The sequence below is a fragment of the Monodon monoceros genome, unplaced genomic scaffold, assembly GCF_005190385.1.
Source record: "Monodon monoceros isolate NGI ecotype Baffin Bay Population unplaced genomic scaffold, NGI_Narwhal_1 Super_Scaffold_2, whole genome shotgun sequence".
Classification (NCBI taxonomy): Eukaryota; Metazoa; Chordata; class Mammalia; order Artiodactyla; family Monodontidae; genus Monodon; species Monodon monoceros.
The window spans coordinates 17,686,137-17,705,121 of NW_021703776.1; the positions used below are offsets into that span (position 1 = coordinate 17,686,137).

Below are 18,985 nucleotides of genomic sequence, written 5' to 3' on the forward strand. Positions count from 1 at the left end.
ATGTTAATTTTTTTCTCAATGAGGTAGTTTTAAATTTTATATTGACATGGAGCTTATACATATATTCGTCTCAACCGATTGTGTTTTGGCCTTGAAAATAATTGTTGCATATGAAAAAGTAACAATACATTCCTCCTGCGCCTGTGCCTTTGTTGTTTGCCAGAAAATTAATTACATTTTATAGTCATATTTTGTGTTTGTATTGAAACATTAGTTTGTTAACAATGTTAGTCATGATGATCATAATGTAGCTGTAAAAGTCACACTTAAAAGTTTACTATGTAAGGGGCTTTCCTGGTGGTGCAGTGGTTAAGAATCTGCCTGCCAGTTCAGGGAACACGGGTTCGAACCCTGGTCTGGGAAGATCCCACGTGCCGCGGAGCACCTAAGCCCGTGCACCACAACTACTGAGCCTGCACTCTAGAGCCGCCGAGTCCCAACTACTGCAGCCTGCGTGCCTATAGCCTGTGCTCCACAACAAGAGAAGCCACCGCAGTGAGAAGTCCATGCACCGCAATGAAGAGTAGCCCCTGCTCACTGCAACTAGAGAAAGCCTGCGCTCAGCAACAAAGACCCAACGCAGCCAAAAATAAATAAATTAAGAAAAAAAGTTTACTACGTAAAAGTATTTAGTGTTCTAATAGTTTGTCTTTTAAATTAATTTGTACATTAAAATTAGGTTGAAGCATAAAGAGTTCGTTAAATATTATATTTCATGTATGATGGTATCGTCATGTGCTTGTGAGTTGAAGAAGTGATCAGTTTTATTTTTGAAATGTTTTAGACCTGTATAAATGTTTGTGTTGTATTCTAAGTTTGGATTGGAGGTGCTTAGGTCACCTGCCACTGAATTCGTTCCCAGGGGAATGTGATATGGGCGGTCACCTCGACGCCTCTGTTGGTGGCAGTTTCATTGGAAAGAGTGAGTGTTGGAGAGCAGTAGGTCCCCATATAAAAATTAGAATACTTGTGGGAAAGGGGGCTGGTTTTTACCAGGAGTTTCCTGTGACCTGTCACTGCCTGCTGATAAGAAAGAGTTTAATAGCTGTGCTCCAAGCTCTTATAAGCAAGTGTCCCATTAAACTCTCTGCCACACACAAATGCTCAAAAGCTCAGTGGGAATATTTATATGAAGGGTTGTGTGTTGGCTGCCCATCCATTCTGTCATATTCTAAATTTTATGATTGTATTAAACTAAGCCATTTTGGTGACCCGCATTCCTGAAAGGCATTGTATCAAAATGGGTTATGCTTCTTGTGGGATGAAGGGGCCATTACATCTCTCCTGGTCCATGGTACAACATAAGAAAAGGTTAATATTTCTAATTTTTAAAAGTTCCTCTTTAAGGTAATTATAGTGTACTGATTTTCCTTAACTAGAAATAGATAGGTTAGCTGTAGTGTTCTTTTAGGTTCTGATTTTTTTGGTAGGCCTTAAAAAAATGACAGGGTAAAGGGTAATATCACAAAGAAATCATTAAGATTTAGTTAAATAGAAAAAATTATAGAACATCAGAGCACTGAATCTCATATTTTAAAGATCAGAAAACTGAGACCTAACAAGTTTCAGCATCTTTCCCCAAAACTAACAAGGGCTTGGGATTCAACCCAGGTTTTATAGCTCCAGGTTCAGTCCTGAGATTATTACTGAAATTATGGAGAGAAGATGCTTGATACTTAGGTTGTGGAAGGAGGAGTAAGCTAGAAGAGAAGGGTGTACCCTTTGTCAGATGGTACAGGAGTTGGGAAGAATGATGATTGAGAGCTACCTCTTAATCTGGTATTGTTATCAGCAGCTTTTGTTGCATGCCTGCTGTGTCAGGGGCCTTGTGTTTCACTTCTTAGGAGTAGAGAGAGGAAGACCTTGCCATCAAGGACTTGTGGCCAATGGGAGAGAGAAGGGAAGATGAACCTTTGCAAAAATTAGAAGTGATAGGCATGATCAAATGACCTCTCAGGTCTCCTTCACCTCTAAGAATCTGTGATTATTATTATTATTTTTTCTTTTCTTTTTTTTGGCCTCACCACGCAGTTTGCGAGATCTTAGTTCCCCAACCAGGGATTGAACCTGGGCCCTGGCAGTGAAAACGTGGAGTCATAACCACTGGACCACCAGGGAATTTCCTAAGAATCTGTGACTGTTTTGCAAGATGCCAGTCTCTGGACTACTCTCTCAGGGTAGAAACTGTGGCAGTGTGTTTTGGCATGTGGGATAGGTGAGGTTTTCTTCAAAGTGTGAGGTATGATAGAAAAAAGTACTAGGGTTTCAGTTAAAGAAAGTTTTATTTGTCCTGCAAATAATAAATGTAAAGCTTCACAGTAATGAATATAGATGCAGTTTTATCCAGTCAGCAGTTGACTTTATATTTACAAGGTTTATTACTTTTCTTTATTCTTAATTTCTGAAAAGTTATTTTACCAAAATCTTTTTTTTGTTTCTTGCGGGCTGCGTTGGGTCTTCGTTGCTGCGCGTGGGCTTCCTCTAGCTGTGGCAAGCGGAGCCTGCACGTCATTGCGGTGCGCGGGCTTCTCATTGCGGTGGCTTCTCTTGTTGCAGAGCACGGGCTTAGGTGCGCAGGCTTCAGTAGTTGAGGTGTGTGGACTCAGTAGTTGTGGCACACGGGCTTAATTGCTCCGCGGCATGTGGGATCTTCCTGGATCAGGGCTCGAACCCGTGTCTCCTGCATTGGCAGGCAGATTCTTAACCAGTGCGCCATCAGGGAAATCCCCCAATATCTTTTTCAAAATGGTTAATAAAATGTGAAATTCTTAAAACAGGAGTTTTATCCATCATCCTACTTACGGGGTATATGGAAAAGATGTCATTCAAAAAATTATGTAGGTGAAGTGGAAACGTGTCTTTAATTTGTTTAATGTTTGCTTGATTTTTAAGTGTATTTTTATCACACACATATATTTCTTTTGCTTTTGTAAAAAATTTATGAGAGAGTGGCATGGACATACATACACTACCAAATGTAAAATAGCTAGCAGGAAGCAGCCACGTAGCACAGGGAGATCAGCTCGGTGCTTTGTGACCACCTAGAGGGGTGGGATAGGGAAGGTGGGAGGGAGATGCAAGAGGGAGGAGATATGGGGATATATGTATAGCTGATTCACTTTGTTATACAGCAGAAACTAACACCATTGTAAAGCAATTATACTCCAATAAAGATGTTACCAAAAAAATTATGTAATGCTGTTCAAAATGTTGAGATGGGAGGAAGCCTTTAGTTGAAGGGGCTTATGCGAAATTTGCACTTTACTTGGTAGTATGGTGCTCTCCCATCTGAACCCAGTAGTCACTCTTAAGAATGGGAAAGTCAACCTCTGGGGACAGTGAGAATAGTAGCCCCACCTGTCCCTGCAGAAGAGGGACGTTGGAGGAACAAGGGCCTCCATTCCCGGGGCCTGCAGGAAAAGTCCTCAGGGGCAGCCAGTCCTGTTAGGGCAAGAAACAATTCTTTTAGAGAGTTGGCAGAGGATGTAGAGAATTGCTGAGGATTCTTAAGTTCCAGTGGGCATTGAGGAGGGGTCCCCGAGGGTTGGGCCAGGGGCTGGGAAAATAGGGCAGATTAGTGGTGCTGGTGATGTGAATAACCCGATCTCAGCGGGCTGAACAGGGTCTGTGAAGGTGGCAGTTCTAAGCTGAACAGGTGCTGTTGCTGGTTCCTTGGTGGTGATGAAGGGTGTGATGGAGGGCCAAGTGAAGGCCCCCTGAGGGAGGCAGGCTCTGTTGGGTGCCTTTGTCTCCTCTCTCTTCAGCAGGGCTGGTGGAGAGTCAGCTGGGGAAGGGGCTAGGGCGACTCCTAGGCTGGGGGTTGTCAGCTTATTCTGAAGGCCTGTTTATTTGGTAATTTTGTTTGCTTTTATAGGTGCAGAAAGATTATTATACTGTAGTAGTGATTGGGTTGAGTTTTGTTGCTTTCGTGTTTAATGGGGTTTTTAGCTTTTTAGTCCCTTAAAACATCCTGCCCAAAATGCTAGCATGCGGTAGTGTCTGCTATGAATAAAAAATGGTCAAGAAGAATTCCCTCCCCCTGAACAGCCCTTATTCTTTAACATCTTTGTATATTGCTTGTGTTATTTCTTCTTCCTAGAATGTTGTTCTCTGCCCGGTGAACTGCTGCTCAGTATAAATACCACCCCTCCTAGCTGTTAGGTGCTGAGTCCCTTCTCCTGCCATTGTGCGTGGACTTACTCTGTTTTCATACTGCTAACTATGTATTTTTAGTGAGTTGATTATGTTGTGTTCTCTTATTTACTCTTACATCCCTAGGCCAAATATAGGTGCTTAGAAAACACTTGTCAAATAAATACTGTGATAAGGGCCAGAACTTTGGATCAAGCTATAAAAATAAAAAAGTAATTGATACTTTGGTGCACAATACACAAAAATTAACTCAAAATGGATTATAGGCTTAAATGTAAAACTACAGACTACTAGAAGAAAACAGGAAAAAAAATCTTTGTGACTTGAATTAGGCAAAAATTTCTTATATAGGATACGAAAAGCAAGATTTATTAAAAAAAATTGGACTTCCATCAAAGTCTTCTGCTTTTTAAAAGATGCTCTTAAGATAACAAAAAGAGAAGTCACAAACTGACAGAAAATACTTGCAAATCACATATCTGATAAAGGGCTTTTATCCAGAATATATATAGAACTTTGCAAACTCAGTTAAAGAATGGGCAAAAGAAAAAGACCCCAATGAAAAGGTGGATGAAAGATCTGACATTTTACTAAAGAAGGTATTTAGACAAGCACATAAAAGATGGTGCATTTTATCAGTCATTAGGGAAATGTAAATTACCAGGAGATACTTCTCCCCAGGTTCGTAGTGGTTCTTAACATAAAGAGAAACTGTGCCAAGTGCTGGAGAGGACGAGGAGACGTTCCACCCCTCACGTGCCAGACTGTGTGACCCACTCCTGCGTTTTACCCAAACGAAGTAAAAACTTATATGTTCATACAGAAACATGCGCTCGAGTTTTATAGCAGCTTTTTTGTTAGTTTTTGGTTTTGTTTACAAGTGCCAAAGACGGGAACTGTTCAGATTTCTCTCAACTGGTAAATGGATAAACCAACTGTGACACATTCCATGCAGTGGAATATTGCTGAGCAATAAAAATAAATGAGCTACTAAAAATAAATAAAACTGTTGCAACAAATGGATGGATCCAACATGTATTATGCTTAGTGAAAGAAGCCAGATACAGAAGCACGGAGACTGTACAGTCTGTGTGTGTATTGGAGAGGGCAAGATGCTGGGAGCTGGGGGAGGGGAGGCTGGACTTAGAGCGGCCTGGGGGAATTGCTCTGGGCCATGGAACTCTTCTGTGTCTCCTTGTGGGGCTGGCTCCAACAACTGTCTGTTTCTCACAGCCTGCAGCACTGAACACTAAAGGGTGGATTTTACTGTATGTAAATTTTAACTTAATTAAAAACGAAAAGCAATTGTACAGATGATTTAGTAAAGGTTTTGTTGACTCTATTGAAGCTTGATAAAACTTTGCTGGCTTGGAGGTGACAACAGTTTGCCAGAATGTGACAATCTCTGAAGGCCCTTCAGGTGACTGCTGGCGAGGTCCTCTGTGTACCAAATCTTCTACAGCTGGAGCCGCAGGCACAGGGTGTTGGCACAGCTTGTGGAATGAGATGGTCCCTCTGTCAGGGGAAGCCAGGGTCTTTTGAAAAATCCACAAATGTTGAATAGGACGACATTTAGTGAAGTTTATTGAGGAAAGTGCAGCAAGACATAAATGTGTTGCTCTGCACCCTACCTTGTGTTTCCAGCAGTTGTTACCACGGTGTGTGGTTTCTGCCAGTATGTTACTGAACTCTGTAAAACTAAAGATCTGTGATTGGCAGTTGGTTTGCTATTTCTAACAGTCCATTTGTTTTTTTTATTTCTAAAATAAAATTGGTTTGTTTCATTTTGATAGTTTTGTCACACTAGTGAGTTATTGTTCCTGAAGTTTCCCTAGAGTTTGCCCAGTGGATGAGGGAGGGGCTCAATAAGTATTCTTAGTCTGTACATTTTTTAAGTTAGTTTATGACACTTGAGCCCCAACCCACCATAAATGTTATTGTGACCCCCCTGTAACTATTATGAGAAGCAGTATGTAGTAGTGGCTTCTGGAGCCAGGTTGCCTGGGTTTGTCTCTGCCATTTGTTTACTAGCTGTGTGACCTCGGGCAAAGTTATCTACCTTCTCTTACGCCTCTGTTTCCTCATCAGTAAACAAGGGTGATAATTACAATACTGACTCCGTGGAAGGTTTGTGTGGATGAAATGAGCTAATAAAGGGAAAGTCCTCACAACAGGTAGCAGGCAGGGAGCTTGATATCAGTGTTAGCTGCTGTTATTATTGTTGTAGTTGTTATTATTTTTATTCTGTGTCAGTGAGTAGCCGCATAAGCATTCCTTAAATGTTGAAATACGAGGGTGACTATGATGCTGTTTCTCCTTTGGCTTCCTGAGAGTAGATTTAGTTCTGGTAAAGTCAGCTGACTTAAATCCTACTTTTTGTTCTTATTTCCCTGAAATTCCTCTATCTTATATTTCATTGCATATTGGATTTTTAGGAAACACGCTTTATACATTTGGGATCTGCCTCCTAAGTACTCTTATATAAACTAATTGGAAATAATTTCTTACAACATACCCTCTTCTGTGTTTAGAGGTACAACACTAGTTCATTGCCTTAAGAAGTATGAGACAAAAGTAAATGTATCTCTTAAGTTAGAAGCCAGGGAATGTGGTTTTAAATTGAGATTTGGAAACCTTGTTAAATTTAGAGGACTGAATACTGTAAATCAGAAGAACATCAACTTGTTTGCTTCTGTGTGTACTGTGTCACCTCTGTAAAATTGTGTCTTTTATATAGAGAAGTGCTCTCCGCACAAAGCTCTGTTTGTCAGAGTATTTTGAAGACGTTTGTTAGGAAGCAGTTGTGGAATGGTTTGTGGAAATGGCTATGAGGTTTCAGAGTGTTCTCGTGCTCTTCAAATTCATTCTTCAGTAGGAAAAAATAAGACTTGTCTTTTAAGCTTGATGGTAGTAAACCAGTTTACTAGACTTTTCTATTTGTGGGGTTAAATTCAGTAGGGTTCATTAGAGGCACTTTAAAAAACCTTGAACTGATTTGCTAGCAGCGTTTATGTCCTCTGTACTGAGAATTTGAGGTAACTCTTGCAGTCCCTCTTACTACCTTGAGTGAGGCGCTTTCCCCGTGGACTCTGAACCATAACTCTCCATTTCCCCTTCCCAGTGCCTGGTAATCTCTGCTCTATTTTCTCTTAATTTGCTTATTCTAGGTATTTCATGTAAGTGAAATTATACAGTATTTGTCCTAATGTGTCTGGCTTGCTTCATTTAGCATGTTTTGAAAGTTCATGCATGTGTAGCATGTGTCCAAATTTCATTCTTTTTTATAGCTGAATAGTATTCCATGAATCCAATAATATAATTTAATAATATGTTTAACCCAGCATATCCAAAATAGTATCATATCAGCATGTAATCTGCATAAAAGTATTAATGAAATACTTTTCATTCTGTTTTGTGCTAAGCATCTGTTCAGGTTTGCCGCATTTCAAGTGCTTGGTAGCTAACGGTCGCTAGTGACTGCTGCACTGGGCAGCGTAAGTCTAGATAAGGGAAGGATTACTTAAGATTGTTAGGCAGCACAAACTTTTTTTAAAGAAGAATATTTGCTGAAACACAGTATTAGAGATTTTAGTCATCAGCTGTAGAAAAAAAGGGTTTTACAAAAATGATGGAGGTCCAGGCATAGCTCTTCCTTTGTTTCAGATCTCACACAACATAGGAACCTTTAGAGGAAGAAATATTTCACTGTGAATTTTTTTTCCACCAGAACCTCTGGTGAGAAAACCTAAGGAACTCTTGACAGGATTTTTTATTTGATTCACACCGTCCTAAATACAGTGCTGGTAAACATTAGGTAATTAACATTTTGAGTAGAAAAATTTGAATAATGAGGTGAACTGGAACAGAAATTTGCAGTGGGTGCCGTAGGGCTTGATGAAAACTCTTACCCAAACTGGAATTTTTCCTTTGCATTCCCATTCTTTGAACTCTGGGGTTTGGGCCTGATGTATGTCAGTCACACACTCTTCCAACTTCTTGGGCTGTCAGGAAGTCGGAGCACACGTGGAGACTGGAGGTGCCCCCCGGCAGCCCTGTTGGATGTGGCTCTGTTGTGTGCTTTGTCCCCTGAAGGGATTGGATTAGGTGTGCATCGTGACCCCAGTGCAGGTGGTCTAGCATCTTGTGGATGGGGTAGCCTGGCTAGAAAAAGATGAATTGGAATAGTGTAATCGCTACCTCAGGAATTTGGATTTCTGAAACTGAGAGATTAGGTCAGTTTGGGAGTGTCAGTATATTACTGTAGATAATAATAGCATTGAGTTCAGAGTTTTATAGACCTAGGGCCAAGTTCTGTGTCAGCCACTTAATAGCTGGGTGACTTTAAACATGTTACCTTATATTTTAGGCTTTTACCCTCCTTTACTCATCTATAAAATCGAGCTGATGTTTGTATCTACCTCATAGTGTTTTTATGAAGATGCATACGTAATCCCTGTCAAATTGCCCTCATAATACAAAGCAAGGGTTAATGTTGCCATTGTAATACAGAGGAGCCTGGCATACTATTTTTTTTTTTTTTTTTTTTTGCGGTATGCGGGCCTCTCACTGTTGTGGCCTCTCCCACTGCGGAGCACAGGCTCCGGACGCGCAGGCTCAGCGGCCATGGCTCACGGGCCCAGCCGCTCCGCGGCATGTGGGATCTTCCCGGACCGGGGCACGAACCCGTGTCCCCTGCATCGGCAGGCTGACTCTCAACTACTGCACCACCAGGGAAGCCCACCTGGCATACTTTTATATTCCGTGTGCAAGCCACAGTTACAGAGCTTACCACTTGGGAAAGTACAAAGCATATGTTCAAAGAGAAGCAGATGTAGTGTGGCAGTGGGACCCTTGGAAGAGAGCAGGACCGGCACTCTTCATGAGCATTGATGTAGGATTCAGACATTCAGTTGTTACAGATAGTTCAAGGGAAACTTTCTGTACATTGTGAGAAACTACCTACCAGTAGTTTTCTCAGCAGTTTAGAATGACCCAGTTAGAAGGGTGCATATATAGTGACATGGCAGACTGTATGGGACAACACAGAAAAGCAATAAGTAAAAAGCACTGTCTTAATCTGGAGCCCTCAGTGCAGGAGCAGACCTTCAGCTACCTTTCAGAGGCCCTGAGAATATGGGTGTAGTGCCTAAAATGAAAGGCTTTAAGGTAGCCAAGAAACTTTGTATTATCCTCAGTGTGAATGTTTCAGTCCGGAATGGTTTAAATGAGGTAAGGAATCTTTCAACTGTGAACACATGGCTGTCAAGAATCACTCATTCCAGGACTTCCCTGGTGGTTCAGTGGTAAAGAATCCACCTTGCAATGCAGGGGACGTGGGTTCGATCCCTGGTCAGGGAACTAAGGTCCCACATGCCGGGGGGAGACTAAGCCCGAGTGCCACAACTACTGAGCTTGTGGGCCTCAAGTAGAGCAGGCATGCCGCAAACTACAGAGCCCACGCGCTCTGGAACCCCTGCACCACAATTACAGAGCCCACGTGCCCTGGAGCCTGTGTGCCACAACCGGAGAAGAGAAAACGCGCATGCCACAACTGGAGAGAAGCTCACGCACCACAGTGAAGAGCCCTCGTGCCGCATCTAAGACCCAGCACAGCCAAAAATAAATAAAATAAATAAATAGGGCTTCCCTGGTGGCGCAGTGGTTGAGAGTCCGCCTGCCGATGCAGGGGACACGAGTTCGCGCCCCGGTCCGGGAAGATCCCACATCCCGCGAAGCGGCTGGGCCCGTGAGCCATGGCCGCTGAGCCTGCGCATCCGGAGCCTGTGCTCCGCAACGGGAGAGGCCACAACAGTGAGCGGCCCACGTACAGCAAAAAAATAAATAAAAATAATAAATCTTTAAAAAATCACTTATTCCTCGAAGCCCTGGTAGCTGAGGTTTACCTGTATTTCAGGGGAGTAGATAAGAGAATACGTGATGAGAGCAATGGAAAAAACTAAGAGGTGACTAGGTAGTAATTTTAAGATGCACAGTGTTCCACTTTTGCCCTGGCACATCTTTCATTAATTATTCTGGTTAAAAACATTTTTAAAAGTTGTGATATCTTTCATGCATGTGTTACATGAATTATGAATGTAAGTTTAAGGAACAGTAAAATAGGCACCTGTATACCCACACCTTAACTCAAGAAATAGAATACTGTCAGTCCAAATAGTACCCCCTGCTGCCACACCTTGTAGTCTCAGTCCAAATTTCAGACTGACTTAGACTTTAGAAAAAGGTGGGTAAACAGGCAAGTTAAAATACTTCAGTAGGGGGAAAAAAAAAAAACTTTGGTAGGTATATTTCAGTGGAAACTGAGGAACTATTTTGTTATTAAAATGGATAATTGCGTGACTGGAAGGAAGTTATTTTTCAAAGAAAAAAGCAGGAGTAGAATTTCTTAACTCTGTTCTTGAGCCATTTTACACTGACTTCTGTATTGCTGTGGTTCTTTTGTGGAAAGTGCTTCTTGCTTTGTAATTGCACTGGCACTTTGACCACATGCCTTCCTCCTTTGCATGGTCTAACAAAAGCACCTAATGATTCAGATGGCTCTACTTAAAATTTTTTGTTTTTATCTTAAACTGTCATGTATGGGATTCTGTTTTTCTACAGCAGTAGTGTATCTTTCATAAGCATGCCTTCTCCGTTTGTTGAGACTTGCTCATTTGGGGCTTGCTAAATTAATTACCTATATTTTTAGATAGGCTGTTTTTGTTTGTTTGTTTGTTTTTTGCGGTAGGCGGGCCTCTCACTGTTGTGGCCTCTCCCGTTGCGGAGCACAGGCTCTGGACGCGCAGGCTCAGTGGCCATGGCTCACGGGCCCAGCTGCTCCACGGCATGTGGGATTTTCCCGGACCGGGGCACAAACCCGTGTCCCCTGCATCAGCAGGCGGACTCTCAACCACTGCGCCACCAGGGAAGCCCTAGATAGGTTGTTTTTTTAGTTTACCAGTTTATTTCAGCACTTTTATTTTGTTTTAAGAGCCTGTTCATGATAAAATTAGAAGGAGCAGACTGAATTTAGTTTTTAAAGCTAGTTTTAAATGACCAATTTTGTACAACCTCCATGAGATTCCCTTTCTTATGATAGAACAGTGTCAGAATAATTCAGCTGTTGTGTTTTTTCCCCTTCAGTATAACACTCTCACAATTCCAACAGAACATTGCTTTGACCTTGATTAAACTGTGAATTTTATTTGAAAGTGAAAATTGGCATTTTGGAGGCTATTTATAATGGTGTGATGGCAGGCTTTTTGTAGACTCTCCATTTGAAAGCCATGTAACTACAAAAGGGGTCTATTTTATTTTATTTAATTTTTAAAATGTTCTCCTTTGTATTATTTTAAAGTTTTACTGTTTTGCCTTTAAATTTAGATCTGAAATCCACCTGAAATTATTTTTAAAATATTAATTAATTAATTAATTATTGGCTGCGCTGGGTCTTAGTTGCGGCATGCAGGCTCTTAGTTGTGGCATGCATGCGGGATCTATTTCCCCAACCAGGGATTGAACCCGGCTCCCTGCATTGGGGGCGCGGGGTCTTACCCAGTGGACCACCAGGAAAGTACCGAAAGGGATTTATTTTAAATGGATATCCTTTGGTAACAGTTAACATTATTTAAGAAAATTATTTTTAATTACGCAGGTAATACCTATAAAAAATCCAAGTGCAGGTAATGGTAAAATCCCCCCGACTGCCATTCCTCATTCCACGTCCCATCTCCAGAAGTGAGGAAGAACTTTTTTTTTTTTTTGCTGCATTGGGTCTTCATTGCTGCGCGCGGGCTTTCTCTAGTTGCGGTGAGCGGGGGCTACTTTTTGTCGAGGTGCGCGGGCTTCTCCTTGAGTTGGTTTCTCTTGTTGAGGAGCACGGGCTGTAGGCGCACAGGCTTCAGTAGTTGTGGCTCGCGGGCTCTAGAGCGCAAGGCTCAGTAGTTGTGGCACATGGGCTTACTTGCTCTGCGGCATGTGGGATCTTCCCGGACCGGGGCTCGAACGCGTGTCCCCTGCATTGGCAGGTGGATTCTTAAGCACTGTGCCACCGGGGAAGCCCCTTTGTAATGTTTTAAAGATTCATCCATGAGGTAGCATGTATCAGTACTTCATTTTCTTTATGTATGGATATACCACATTTTGTTTATCCATTCATCAATTAATGGACATATGGGTTGTTTCCACTTCTTGGATATTATGAATAACGCCATTACCAACATTTGTGTGCAGGTTTTATGTGAACAGTATAAACACGTTTTCTCTTGGGTTTATAACGAGGAGTGGAATTGTTGGGTCATATGGTAACTCTTGGTTTAACTTTCTGAAGGACTGCCAGATTGTTTTCCAAAGCAAAGGTACCATTTTACATTCTCACCAGCCATGCACGAAGGTGCCAAATTCTCCGTATCCTCGCTAACACTTGTTCTTTTGATTATAGCCATCCTGGTGGCTATAAAGTGGTATTTCATTGTTGTTTCTATTTGCATTTCCCTAATGACAAATAATGGTGAGCATCTTTTCATGTGCTTATTTGGCCATTTGTATTTCTTCTTTCAAAAAATGTCTATTTAAATCCTTGGCCCAGTTTTAAATTGGGTTGTTGTTTTTTTTTAATTGCCAAGTTGTAAGAGTTGTTTATATATTCTGGATGCTAGTCCCTTATCAGTTACATGACTTGCAAATATTTACTCCCATTCTGTGGATTGTCCTTTTATTTTCTTGATAGTATTCTTTGATGCACAAAAGTTTTTAATTCTTTTTTTGGGGGGGGTTCCCAGTGCATATAAAAGTTATATTTATACTATACTGTAGTCTATTAAGTATGCAACAGCATTATGTCTAAACAAATGTGTATACCTTAATTAAAAAATGCTTTATTGCTAAAAATACCAACCATCATCTGAGCCTTCAGCAAGTCATAATCTTTTTTCTTTTTAATACATTTATTTATTTTTTTATTTTTGGCTGCATTAGGTCTTTGTTGCTGCACGCGGGCTTTCATTAGTTGCCTCTAGCGGGGGCTACTCTCTGCTGTGGTGCACAGGCTTCTCATTGCGGTGGCTTCTCTTGTTGCGGAGCACGGGCTCTAGGCGTGCGGACTTCAGTAGGTGTGGCACGTGGGCTTAGTTGCTCTGCGACATGTGGGATCTTCCCGGACTAGGGCTTGAACCCATGTCCACTGCATTGGCAGGCGGATTCTTAACCACTGCGCCACCAGGGAAGCCCCAGTCTTTTTTCTAGTAGAAGACTCTGCATCAGGGTTGATGGCTGCTGACTGTTCAGGGTGGTGGCTACTGAAGTTTGGGAAGGCTATGGCAGTTTCTTAAAATAAGACAACAGTGAAGTTTGCCACAATGATTGACTCTTCCAGTCACGAATGATTTCTCTGTAGCATGCATTTTACCCATAGTGGAACTGTTTTAAAAATTGGAGTCAATCCTTTCAAATCCTGGTGCTCCTTTATCAACTAAGTTTATGCCATATTCTAAATCCTTTGTTGTCATTTCAACAATCTTATACAGCATCTTCACCAGGAGTAGATTCCATCTCAAGGAACCACTTTCTCTCCTCATTCATAAGAAGCAACTCCTTATCTGTGAAATCTTCTCATGAGAGGGCAGCCATTCAGTCACATCTTCAGGCTCCACTTCTAACTCTAGTTGTCCTGCTGTTTCTACCACACCTGCAGTTGATTCTTCATTGAAATCTTGAACCCCTCAAAGTCATTCGTAAGGGTTGGAGTCCATTTCTTCTAAACTCCTGTTAATGTTAATATTTTGACCTCTTCCCTGGAAAATCATGAATGTTCTTAATGGCATTTAGAATGGTGAGTCCTTTCCAGAGGTTTACAGTTTACTTTGTCGAGATCCATTGGAGGAATCACTGTCTATGGCAGCTATAGTCTTAAGAAATGTTTTTCTTTTTTTTAAACATCTTTATTGGAGAATAATTGCTTTACAATGTTGTGTTAGTTTCTGCTGTATAACAAAGTGAATCAGCTGTATGCATACATATATCCTCCTATCTCCTCCCTCTTGCGTCTCCCTCCCACCCTCCCTATCCCACCCCTCTAGGTGGTCACAAAGCACCGAGCCGATCTCCCTGTGCTATGCAGCTGCTTCCCACTAGCTATCTGTTTTACATTTGGTAGTGTATATATGTCCATGCCACTCTCTCACTTCGTCCCAGCTTACCCTTCCCCCTCCCTGTGTCCTTAAGTCCGTTCTCTACATCTGTGTCTTTATTCCTGTCCTGCCCCTAGGTTCTTCAGAACCATTTTTTTTTTTAGATTCCATATATATGTGTTAGCAGATGGTATTAGTTTTTCTCTTTCTGACTTACTTCACTCTGTATGACAGACTCTAGGTCCATCCACCTCACTGCAAATAACCCAATTTCGTTTCTTTTTATGGCTGAGTAATATTCCATTGTATATATGTGCCACATCTTCTTTATCCATTCATCCATCGATGGACACTTAGGTTGCTTCCACATCCTGGCTATTGTAAGTATAGAGCTGCAGTGAACATTGTGGTATATGACTCTTTTTGAAATATGGTTTTCTCAGGATATATACCCAGTAGTGGGATTGCTGGGTCGTATGGTAGTTCTATTTTTAGTTTTTTAAGGAACCTCCATACTGCTCTCCATAGTGGCTGTATCAGTTTACGTCCCCACCAACAGTGCAAGAGGGTTCCCTTTCTCTACACCCTCTCCAGCATTTTTTTAAAATTTATTTTTTAAAAAAAAATTTGAATTTTATTTTATTTTTTATACAGCAGGTTCTTATTAGTTTATCCATTTTATACATACTAGTGTATACATGTCAATCCCAATTGCCCAGTTCATCCCCCCGCCCCCTGCTGCTTTCTCCCCTTGCTGTCCATACGTTTGTTCTCTACATCTGTGTCTCAATTTGTGCCCTGCAAACCGGTTCATCTGTACCATTTTTCTAGCTTCCACATATATGCGTTAATATACTATATTTGTTCTTCTCTTTCTGATTTACTTCACTCTATATGACAGTCTCTAGATCTATCCACGTCTCAACAAATGACCCAATTTCGTTCCTTTTTATGGCTGAGTAATAATTCCATTGTATATATGTACCACATCTTTATCCATTTATCTGTCGATGGGCATTTAGGTTGCTTCCATGACCTGGCTATTGTAAATAGCGCTGCAGTGAACCTTGGGGTGCACGTGTCTTTTTGAATTATGGTTTTCTCTGGGTATACGCCCAGTAGTGGGATTGCTGGATCATATGGTAATTCTATTTTTATTTTTTTAAGGAACCTCCGTACTGTTCTCCATAGTGGCTGTATCAATTTACATTCCCACCAACAGTGCAAGAGGGTTCCCTTTTCTCCACACCCTCTCCAGCATTTGTTGTTTGTAAATTTTTTGATGATGGCCATTCTGACCAGCGTGAGGTGATACCTCGTTGTACTTTTTTTTTTTTTTTTTTTTTTCGGTACGCGGGCGTCTCACTGTTGTGGCCTCTCCCGTTGCGGAGCACAGGGTCTGGACGCGCAGGCTCAGCGGCCATGGCTCACGGGCCCAGCCGCTGCGCCGCATGTAGGATCTTCCCGGACCTGGGCACGAACCCGTGTTCCCCGCATCGGCAGGCGGACTCTCAACCGCTGTGCCACCAGGGAAGCCCCCTCATTGTAGTTTTGATTTGCATTTCTCTAATGATTAGTGAAGCTGAGCATCCTTTCATGTGTTTGTTGGCAATCTGTATATCTTCTTTGGAGAAATGTCTGTTTAGGTCTTCTGCCCATTTTGGGATTGGGTTGTTTGGTTTTTTGATATTGAGCTGCATGAGCTGTTTGTATATTTTGGAGATTAATCCTTTGTCACTTGCTCCATTTGCAAATCTTTTCTCCCATTCTGAGGGCTGTCTTTTCATCTTGTTTATGGTTTCCTTTGCTGTGAAAAAATATAGAATGCTTCACGAATTTGCGTGTCATCCTTGCGCAGGGGCCATGCTAACCTTCTCTGTATCATTCCAATTTTAGTATATGTGCTGCTGAAGCGAGCACAAAAGTTTTTAATTCTTACGTTCAATGCATCTATTTATTCTTCTGTTCTTTGTGCTTTTGGTGTCATATTTAAGAAACTTTAATCGAAAATAAAGGTTTACACCTATGTTTCCTTTTAAAAATTTTATACTTTCAGCCTTTATATTTAGGTCTTTGGTCCAGTTTGAATTAATATTTTGTATATGGTGTGAGACAGGAGTCCAGCTTTATTCTTTTGCATGTGGACATCCAGTTTTGAGCACCATCTTTTGAAGAGACTGCCTTTCCCCGTTGAATGGCCTTGGCACGCTTGTCAAAAATCAGTTGACTGTAATGTGAGGGTTTATTTCTGCACTCTAATTCCATTGCATTGATCTATATGTCTATCTTTATGCCAGTTCCCCACTGTTTTGATTACTGTAGCTTTGTAGTAAGTTTTGAAATTTATGTGTGAGCCTTGCAACTTTGTTCTACTTTTTTAAGGATTGTTTTGCCTATTCAGGGTCCCTTGACATTTCCATATGAATTTTAGGGTCAGCTTGTCAATTTCTGCAAAAAAAGGCAGTTGGAATTTTGATAGGGATTGTATGACTCTGTAGATCAATTTGAGGAATATTGCCATCTTAACAATAGTAAATCTTCCAATCCATGAACACAGGATGTCTTTCCAATTATTTGGGTCTTTAACTTTTTTCAACAGTGTTTTGTAGTTTTCATTGTACAAGTCTCTCACCTTGGTTGAATTTATTCCTAAATACTTTATTTTTGATGCTATTCTAAGTGGAGTTGTTTAGCCCTGGAATCTTGAGAAAATTTCTTAAACTTTCAAAGCTTCAGTTTCTATGCATGTAAAATGGAAATATTGAGTACGTACCTTCTCCAGTTGTTGTGGGGATTAAATGAGTTAATTCATATAAGGGGCTTAAATAAGCTATTTGGTTCAAGCTAAATGTTAAATATGAGACTGTGAACTCTCTAAGGGAAGGAATTTTGCCTTACATATTTTTGTGACATATTTTTTCTTCCCCCCTGCTCAGGTAACACCTAGCTCAGTACCTGTTCTTACTGGAGGAGTATAGAAAGGTGGAAAAATTGGACTATATCACATAAATTTCAGTTCCTAAGTTTGAAAGTTAATGTTGGTTAGGAGTTGGGGACACTGATTCCTCCTTATACGCACACATTTTGATATGGCTTGTTTTCTTACACATATAAATAAACCTTGCACAATAATTTTGTCACCTCTTAAGATAGTGAATTTTCTTTTTAAGATGGTTGAGTGGGCCTTGACTTCTTTGGTGAACCCAGAGTTCTTTATGTGCCAAAATTGTAAATGAAATTAAACAGCCTTAATTTAGGACACTGTAAGTCATAATTTTGGAGAACCGAGTAGTTTCAGTTGTATATTAATATCTAGTAAGAAAAACTATCTTTAGGTTAGCATTGTAAAAATACTTCCTTTTTCTGATTACTATTCTCTGATATAATTTCTAAAATTCATATATTATACCAGTAAAATGTACAAGTGATAATTATTTTGTAAGTATAAAATAGAGAGTGTTTTAAAACTTGATTTCATGGTGAATAGAGCATTGGATCTCACCCTGAGTGTAACAGCTCAGTTATCTAAGAACTTGTGTTACTTCTTCTGTCTCCCCAACAGAGCGAGGGTTAAGAGTGCCTTTGTTCTGTTTAGTGGCTAGATTAACTATTAATGATACTCTGCTGTGGTGAGAAACCTGTAGACAGTTTTCAGGGATTAATTTCATTACATTTCATTGCTAATAGAAGTCATTGATGGTGAGGCTAATAGAAATAGGAATTTATTTAAACATTCATATTTTCACACTTTAATGCAGTTTTGTATTTGTTTCTGAAATTCCTCAACATAAAAATAACCAAGCATCGGTAACAAGTACTGTGTGATGAACTTAAAGTTTTATGGTGCTCCATACAGTGTTAGGATGGATGATCTGGGGTCTTGGCCTGGTGCAGACACAACCCTAGCATTGGTCTCTTTTGTCTGCCTTCTTGCTTGGTGGCTTCCGGGGGGGGGGGGGGGGGGGGGTGAGAAGGGGAATCCCAATTTTAGGGGATTGACCCACTTTCCTTACTAGGATTTGGAAATCAATAACAAGTCTTTCCTTTTAAACTAGCATTTCTTTTGGGTTATAAGTTGCACTCAGAGTAATAATTTTAAAACTGACAGAGGAAAACATTTTCTTTAGGAAGTGAAGTTTCTTGTAAGTGGCAGCATTAGCTACCTTGAAAGTTTTAAGCCGGAAACCTAACCAGCCTGAGACCACCTTCTTCTCCTCCTCCTCCAATCCCCCACCAATTCCCCCCGCCCACTCCAGCCCGCCCCATTGTAGAGTTTGGAGCATACATATTGTTGTTGGTTGGCATTGTACTATATTCAGGAACATAAAGTAATACTGTTTTGTAACTATAGCAGGAGGAAGTTTGATACCAGAAAAAGACTGCTTTTAAGGAAGGCGGGTGAAATTGAGACTTTATTTTGAAAAATAAAATCAGATTTTAGAAGTAAGCTTATTTTATTTAACAAAAGTTCAAGCTGTAGTTGAAAAATATGTACTGAGTTTACTGAGTTTTAGAAAGAAGAGTGTATCAAGTGCTGATTGTTTCTGACATACATATTCGTATTAAGTTTTATATACAGTGGGTTCTGAATCCATGGATACTGAGGGCTGCCTGTACTACCTCATTTATATAAGGACTTGAGCATTCGTGGATTTTGTTATCAGCAGTGGGTAGGGGGTGGGGGTGGGAGTCCTGGAACCACTCAGCCC

The 18,985-nt window shown here is 40.8% G+C and overlaps 1 protein-coding gene and 1 non-coding gene across 7 annotated transcripts in view; one reads left to right on the forward strand and one right to left on the reverse strand.

Moving 5' to 3' along the window:
- Positions 1 to 18,985, forward strand: part of SRPK2 (SRSF protein kinase 2) — a 228,282-nt gene that overhangs the window by 73,841 nt on the left and 135,456 nt on the right. The window lies entirely within an intron of this gene.
- LOC114902165 lies at positions 16,090 to 16,196 on the reverse strand. Its single transcript, XR_003795390.1, has one exon. It is a non-coding gene; the product is annotated as a U6 spliceosomal RNA (small nuclear RNA).